Genomic DNA, 9,071 nt, shown 5'->3' with positions numbered 1-9,071 from the left:
CGTGGGGGGCGGAGTCTATCCCAGCTGACTCAGGGTGAAGGCAGGTTCACCTGGACAGGTAACCAGTCTATCACAGGGCTACACTTAGAGACAGACAACCAAGCACACTCACATTCACACCTACGGACAATTTACAATCACCGATTAACCTCAGCATGTTTCTGGACTGTGGGAGGAAGCCGGAGAACCCGGAGAGAACCCACGCTGCACGGGGAGAACATGGAGACTCCACGCAGCAAGATCCCGGGTGTCCTCACCGGGACGCCAACCGACGACCTTCTAGCTGCGAGGCAACGACGCTAACCACTGACCCACCTTACAGCCCCTAAGAGCCAGCTGCTCAGGAACGGCTCGAGAAACACAAGAAGGTGCAGCTTGAGGTGTTGACCCACCTCTCAAACTGAGCCACAGAGCCGCCACAACCCACAGGACCCAAAGGACCGGCTGCCAAACACCACAGGACACCTTCAGAGGTTCCACATTCAGGTCACTGTGGGTCAGAGCAGCACAAGACGGCACCTACACAATATTATCAACATTAAAAATCCTCCTCCTGACATGCAGAGACCTTCAGCACCTTGTTGTGCTGTATCACCCCAACAGAAACACTTTGCTCTCAGGCACGGTTGTGGTTCCTGTAGTTTCCAAAAGCAGAATTGAGGGCAGAACCTTCAGCCTATCGGGCCCCTTTCCTGTAGAACCAGCTAAGATTAGACCTTAAAATGTCCTCTTGGGTAAAGCTCATAGCTAAGACCACCATCTAATCATCCCTGAAGGTTCTCTCTCCGTACAGCTATAAACCTTTTTTGCATGTCATTCAGTTTGTCTTTTGTCTTATCTGCAGGTAGCTACACATGTCTGATCTGCTGTTACTGGCCTCACCAACCTGTCCAGTGCTTACTGTTTTCTTACACACTGCTTTTCTTTTCTCTCTCTTCTCTCTACCCGACCTGTTGAGTCAGGCCACTCAGGAGGGTTCTTCCTTACAGGGGATCTTTGGATTTGTTGGGTTTCTCGCTATAATTTAATATTGTAGGTCTTCGGCTTGAAGGGTCCTGATATGACAGGTGCTATATTAATAGATTTAAACTGAACTGACACTTGAAAACCTTTTTTGTTCAGTATTTCTGCTCTGGCTGAGGTGAAGGATCTGCTGCGTCTTATCTGACAGATAAGGAGTGAGGGAGGTGTTTCTCATGGCAGGCCCTTTGCTTTGTGTGTCACACAGACAGGTGTAGCTGATAACGTTAACCACGGCTGTGCTCCATTTAAAGTAGACCCTGACGCTGCACATGTTGGCCCACTTCCACGGCTTCATACATCCAAATGAACAGACCACTCAGCCGGTGCTTTTCCTGCTGTGAAACGAACAAGAGAAAACGAACACCTCCGTCTTACAAAAAAGGAAGCAACCAAAAGCACGTTTTATTTTTCTGATCGTCTCTCCAATGATTCGGTAAAGATTATCCAAGAAGTTAGACACCACACAACTTATTACCAAAACTCCAGAGAGTAGAGTCAGATCTGATGGTGGATTCAAAAGATTGTTAGAGATGATGTCAAATGCAAATGGAAATAATTACAACAGCGTGAGCAGCGTTTCTGTGACAGAAACTGTCGTTGACAAGATAAGTTGGAGATAAATGGTCAGACTGGATGAGCTAATCAGGTCTACAGCAGATAACCGGAGCAGAAAATCATCTCAGAGCATGTCGGGGTCAACAAAACTGGACCGTTCAAGACTGGAGAAACGCTGCCTGGACTGATTCATCTTGATATTCTGCTGAAGCTGCAGATAACGGGGGTCAGCGTGAGTCTGTGAACCCAACCGACCTCGTGTTGACAGTCCAGGCTGCTGCTGCTGCTGGTGGAACTGTGTGGGGTATTGTTGCTGATCATGTGCTTCCCATTATGGCTAAAATTCAACCACTACTTCCAGCATGATGATGCACTGTGTCTCAAAGGAAACATCAAGTCAAACTGGAACGTAACAGCTGTTTCAGCAGCCATTCTGGTCACCAGAACCAGAACATCTTTGGGTTTTGTTACCAACAGTATGAATGTGCAGCTGAACATCTGCAGAAATTTGGGGATGCAGAACCAAAAAGTTCACATCATGTCATGGAATCCGTTATAAAGGAAGTAAATTCTGTCCTTAAAAGGTTTTTTAACTTAGAAACATCTGAACTGAGGTTGAATAATTATTTCAATGTCATCTTATGAGTTTTAAAATGTAAAATCATCTGAGTGAAGTAAATGTTCAAATTAAAATATTAAATTGATTCAGCTATGTAGTCTTTCAAACAGTTGGTACAGATAGTGTTGTTTTCCTTTTACATTTCCTCAACTTTAGCAGTCACTTCTTTTTTATTTTTTTGGCATAAAGAACAAACAGCAGCAGGTGTTTTAAACCAAAGACAACATGAGAGACAGTTTTTGTAAACCAGTGCAGGAGCAGAGACTGAATTCAATACAAACCATCCTCATGTTTAACACTGTTTAATATGTGAAGAAACAACCAGAATCCCATTTTAAATGACGCACAGCAAGTTTTCACTGTGAATGTTTTAGTCAAGTGAAAAACTCTTAAACAGTGTACGGTGGGACATTTTCTAGTTTGGTTTCTTTAAAATCTTGATTTATTTTCAGCCAAAAGACCTCAAAGCAGACAACTGAAATGAACTCATCCTGCAGGTGTTTGGGAGGAGGCCGGCCGAGCACTTCCTGGATTTTTGAGTGACATCACTGGACCGGACCAAGTGGAGGGTTTTTAAAAAAAATGTTTTTTGATGAATTTTTCATTTGCATTAAAAGGCATCATTCAGGAGTGACTTCTAGTGTTTATCTGTAAGGTAGACTTTTAGAAACAAGTTTGTAGTGTGTACAGGGATGTTGTTCAGAGTTCTGTTTGCATTGAGGTCGTAGAATAGGTCACCGTGCTGTGTGATGGTAGGGCTGAAGTGGTACAGGTGTGAACGAGCACCACATATAAGGAGTAGAGAGGAGCGACCCTGCTGTTTGAAAATGGGTTCATTTTAAGATTATTTTTCCTTGTACTTGTCTTCTTGAATTCTTTTGTCCCTTTGAGTTTCACGTGAATGGACAGTAAGGCAACATCTTCACCTCTTTTCCTGCTCGCCTGACGCCTTCCTCGACCTTTCGGCCAGGCTGCTCTACAGTGTCCACAAACAAACAACAATTTTGCAGCAGGTAGAATCAGAACGATTCCTATAATATACACTAAGAAGTGTAATGGCTGCTTTTGTCCACTAGATGGGAGCACTTGTCTGCTTCATCTCCCATCGGATCGGGCCGCCTCACACCGACGGTTCAGTTGAGTTTCTTCAGCTGCCTTGGCGTTGATACAGACTGGAGCTGTGTGACTGATGTAAACATACATCATCATTCTGCTGCTTGGATGTGACTGCTGATTGTAGGTCACTAAACTCAGGAAAGCTGTGAATTTTCAGCCAATCTCTAAACACAATCTTTTGCACATTGCTGTATGAATTCCATATGAACCCATCAGCGTTTTCTCTGTCGGTGTTTGGAGATGCTGCACATCCTGGGCAGTCGCCACCTCACAGCCTGGTTCTGCAGACGTCCCAGCTTTTCCACAGACCATCTGTCATCACCATGAGCTTGTGTAGTATGCGGCTGTCTTCAGGCCAAACCCATTTTATGATCCGTTCAGCCTCCCTGCTGTTTTTAAAGTGATACTAACTCCTCATCATTTCTGACTTTTGGGACACTTTCCCCTGACCAGAGCAGTAACACATCGGCGGTCACTTGGACTCGATGTCCATCTGTTCCTCATAGACACAGACCATAACCACGACTGTAATTAGCTGCTTGGAGAAAATCCCCACAAAACGCAGTGAAAACGTGACTTTCCGGGACAATCTGCATCCAAATCGCAAACAAAAATAGCATTGTGGGAACCGAACAGACTTCTGGATTCTGGACTGAACGCAGTTACCGTACTTTGACGAATGACCCGTGTTTTTGCATTTTGGGTTTGAGTTGCAGCAAATATCCGCCCCCATCAGGACTGGAGAACAACAGCTGCATTGTCTCAGAAAGATGAGAATAACTCCAAGTGCTGTGATGGTATTCTCACTCTCCTGGGCTTTCAGGAGACACAAAGGCAGATTGAAAAGAAAAAATAGCTTCTTCTTTTCTTTTACTTTTTTTTTTTTGTTGAGAAATAAATCACAGATGGTGGAAATCTATAGAGTATTCACATTCAAAGTATTCTGTTGTTTCAACATCGTTCGCATCTTAAACTGACAAAGCTGCTGAAAGTCACTCAGTATGTGTAAAAGTCAGTCATGTGAGCCAGAGGGCAAAGAAAAGAGTGCTAAAATGAAAATGTCATGACAAAACGCTCATACTTTTCAATAAAGTTAAACTAAATGGATATTTAAATGAGTAAATATGAAAATAAAGAATGCAAACTGGGTCTTTTGTATGTAAATTTGAGCTTCATTTAATATTTAGTGATATTTTACACTTTTATTCTTTTTTATTTTTAGTCCATTTCACGTTTAGTTCAATTACAGCGACAGAAAAATTCTAATTTTCCTTTCCAGATAACTTTCTTCTGTCCTAATCTGCATAATTTCACATTTATTCTTTGTGTAACATCGTCACGTCTAAACTTCCGTACTTCCAAGAGTTCAGTGAAAATAACTGCGAGTGAATCTCACATATATAGTTTTGTATTTTCCCCTTTTTGTTTTATTCAAAGCTGTTTTATTTTGTTTGTTGTTTTTTTTCCGAGGATTTCAATCTTGAGCGCCGGGCCTGCAGACGGAGACGCATTCTGCCTCCCAGTCTGGACCCGTCCTGCCTGAATCCTGCTCTTATCTCTGAGGACGACAGATGAGCTGTCTGCACTGGCAGGGCCTTGAATGTGGCCCTCATTGCTCACATTCACTGCTTTGAGTCTTTGTTTGTGGCTGTGTGCATGTACGTGTGCGCTTTCATTAGACTATACCCAGCGTGTCTGCAAATCCTCAGTCTATCTACAATAGACACTTATGTAAATCCAAGGTCCTTCGCTTCTTTCTTCATATATCCTTCTTCCTCCTCTTTTTTTCTTTCCCTCTTTGTGCTTTTGTGCCGCTTCCCTCTCATCTGTCCCGACCTTGACATTGGACGTCCACCGTCCGCCTTCCTCCTCAGACTTCAGAGGAGGAAACGCGGAGATGCGGAGCGACGAGAAGCTATGCAAAGTCCAAAAAGGCAACATTTATGTTTTAGTACAATTCAGGGAATTCTTCAGTTTACAACCGGCTCGCCTGCGTCCGCTTTGAAGTGATCCGGCTTCCCTCTCCCAGTTAAGCTGCAGCAGCGGCTCAATAGTCTGAGCGAGTGACCGGAGGGCCCTGTTTCAGTCTGATGCAGTTCAAGGCCATTACCTCAGTCAGAACCGCCGGTCCTGCTGGGAACTGGGTCTGCGTTTCAACACGGATATCGTTCTGTTAATCATACTTTTCAACGTTTAGCAGCCGTAAAACAAAAAGAGACAAAGAAAGGAGGGGAAGTTTGAAGGATGCACAGGCCGGTGAGTGAACACACAAGCTCAATAAAATGTCAATATGAGCTCATCAGATAATATGAGGCCAATTTTTATGTTTAGCAGTTTATCGGACACGGTGGTCAATATCCTAATGGACCTGGATTACATTGAAATTATAATTAAGGCTGCTGTCTGTATGTATGAGCTCCTCACAGGCTGATGGAAGCTGTATTAACCCCTTTAGCTTTTATTGTCTCCTTCACTCTGTCTTCTCCACTAATCCATTTGACCAGAGTTCTTCCTTCCTTTGCTTTTAATCATTTTCAGTCGTGCTCGCGGCGTCGCAGTATCGATCTCAGCCAGTCCACTGCTTCCCATCCCTATCCGTTGTTTGGATGTTTGTGCAGGATTCAGAGGGTTAACCCGGCTAGCTTTAGTGATCGCTATACTTCTTCTTCCACTGCAAGCGGGTCGAGATTTCTGGCTTTTGCTGAGATATGACAACAAACAGGGCTGCACGGTGGCTCACGGCTAGAAGATCCCCGGTTTGTGTCCCGGTTAGGATGGTTGGGATCTTTCTGCGTGAAGTTTACTGTGCAGCGTGGGTTCTCTCCAGGTTCTCCGGCTTCCTCCCACAGTCCAGAAACATGCTGAGGTTAATTGGTGATTGTAAATGATGTTATTTCTGCCACCATCAGGTCAGACCTTATGGTTTCTTTGGTTTGTGGTATCTATAATCCTGTTTCCTCGATTTGAGTTTAGCTGTATTAGCAAAAGTTTGCACCCTTTGAAGTTACCTGTGTGGTTGAAGTAAGATGTTAGAGTGAACATTGTGAGCTTCTACCACTTAGTTCAGCCTCGCCGAGCCAGGCTCTAGACTTCGGCTCTTGTTATTTTACGTCTGTCTCCGCTGTGCGAGCATCCAAGCAGACATCCTCGTCTCCACGTGTCAGGTATAAAATGACCTTGGGCTTTCAAAAGAGAAACCTTATCTTGTCAATCTCACGTCTTCCCTTCTCAACCCTCCACTCACGGCGTAACAAGGCTTTTGATTCGGACCTGCTCGTGTGGGAACACCGGCAGCAGCACAAAGCCCCGACACAGAACTGGGCGGAAATAAACGTGAAGCGATTGTTTTCGCAGCAGTTGCCCTTGGCGCTGATGCTTTATGCCGGAGTGAGTGATGTGTATGAAGTAAGCCGAGCTCAGAATGGGAGAAATGGGAACTGTGAGGTGTGCTGTTACAGTGACGGGGACGAGTTGGGCCGCGGCGTACAGTAGAGACCAGACGAAGGTTAGTTGTAGGTGATTGATGTTGCTGCCTGCAGCGCTGCCTGTCATTGACCTGAAGTCATCGGAGTTGTTAGTATTGAATTGAGCATCTGTAATAAAATCATGGACCCCAGCAGCGCTGAACGCAGGGATCCAGCTCTAATGCAGCGATGATGAGGTTACCGCTGCCCTCGTGCTTCATATCACTGTGTTTGGTTGCATTTCAGTGGGAGACAGAGAGGTGGTGATGTTGTGTCATCCTTCACTGGATGTCACAGATAACATGCTGATTTGAACTCTGAGTGTTTTGTGTATTAAAATGGGATTGTGATCCGTTTTATGTCCCAAAATGATGCGATTTGTGCATTTTATGTGACTTTGAAGCATCCCTGTAAGTGCACAGGTGCTTGTCTTGATGCCATCGTGACAGAAATCCCACACATGCTCAGTTGTAAAGAGCACAGCAGCAAAAATATCCGGCCGAACTGTACAAACAAACACACGAGGAAAGCAGCGGAACGAGGAGTATACGTTTCACAAACTGACTATTTTTGTTGGTTCTCCAAACAGTATACAGTTCATCAAATCAGATCTACCACAACATACAAAGCTCTTCAAGCAGATGACTAATGATGAAAATCCTGCACTGGGATGACTAAAGCGGCCCTGTGGCAGGATGCACTGTTTTACTGGAATCCGATTTGTGCAGTCTCAGGCATAATTCCTCCGTCACATGCGATGCCGCTTCAATCAAAACAACTTTTCTGTCTACGGGAACGTCGGGTGGGCGGCCAACTCCTTTCGTGGTCTGACCGCTAACCGTGTCACGCACCAGAAGGAGAGTTTGATTCAGTTTGTAAGCAGGTATTTAGTACTTTGGTGTACTTACTGAAAATTGCCGTCTTGAGTAACCCGCTAGATTTCGCCTCAGGGAGCGAATTACTGCACATTTCCCCTTTAGTTCCAGTCTTCAGCTGTTCTCACATGCTGGACTGGGTGTCTGTTCTGTACGCATAGTATGTCCAAGAACTCATATTAGAGAGCAAATTACAGAGCACTTACTGATTAGAGGCAATAACACTGTTATGAACAATAACAGATGGGCGCCGTGGACGCTGAGGCTCCTGCTGGACGGTCAGTGGTGTGACTAATGGTTTGTCAAAGGTAGAAAGTGGGATATGAGCAATAAACTGGTCGTATAAACAGGATCTGTGAACTTTAGTCACACCGTTTTTATTGTCTCGGGGTGCTGGCAAGAAGCAGATCAGTGCTGACTCAGTGGGAAATAAATCCACAAAAACAAAATAAATATTTTAAAAAATGAACTGAACTGAAATCTGAGGTTTGAATCGGAGCTTCTGCATTTTTCATTCAGTTGTTGGAGATAAAAATAGATGCAGATAAGCTGGAGTTCACTACTAACTGCTACCTTTATGAAAAAGCTGAGAAAACAACATAACCGGAGTGAAACACCGTCGCCGGCTATAAAAAGGGAAATAATACAAGGCAGTGATTTCTCCGTGTAATGGCCTCATCTGCTAGTGTCTCATTAATCAGCGCAGTCGGACAGGTTGTTCGTTACAGTTTTAAGTGGGTGGAATTTAAAAAAGGGGGTGGAACGCCTGGGATAATGATTTCAAAACAGAATGCGATGCAAAATGAAGGCCAGATTGCCGAGCTTGCAGTAATCACCAAGATTATGTTATTAGAATACGCTGCGGATGTGGATCAGAATTAACAAATGAAGCCAATTACGCAGTGTCTTTCTGCTCCGGCACAAAACGGCAAAACGGATGACTGTACGCAATGCAATTACTTTTCTCCTGCCTTTTATTTCGTTATTTTAATTATCTGATTTTGTTAATGCATTACGCAGTATTGCCTCTCTGTACAATGTCATTAAAGGCTTCCTGCGTGTTGTTCTGCCTCTGAGGGCATTTGTTTGATGAGCTCAATTAACATTCTGTGGGGACCCGTGACATTTCCTCTCCAACTGGATCTGCACGGACGTTAGCGGGCCCGGAGAGCTGCTCGGTTTTTTTGTAGGGAAAGGTGATATGTGAGAGCAGCTGTTTTGTTTCCACAGCCCGCCTGGACGGCTTCCCAGTAGCTGATGAGTATCTCTGTGTGTATACACATGTGGATATGTGTTACCCAGAGACGTAATCACATAAATCAACCACTCTGCTGAGGATCACCTCGTTGTCAAAGCCGGCTCGTGGATTTGTTGCTGTGAAATATTCCCTGTTGTTTGATGAAGGAGGGAATTTGACTG

This window comes from Stegastes partitus, unplaced genomic scaffold (assembly GCF_000690725.1).
Source record: "Stegastes partitus isolate 25-593 unplaced genomic scaffold, Stegastes_partitus-1.0.2 Scaffold886, whole genome shotgun sequence".
In the NCBI taxonomy this organism is placed as follows: Eukaryota; Metazoa; Chordata; class Actinopteri; family Pomacentridae; genus Stegastes; species Stegastes partitus.
Note: the sequence above shows the minus strand (reverse complement) of the source record.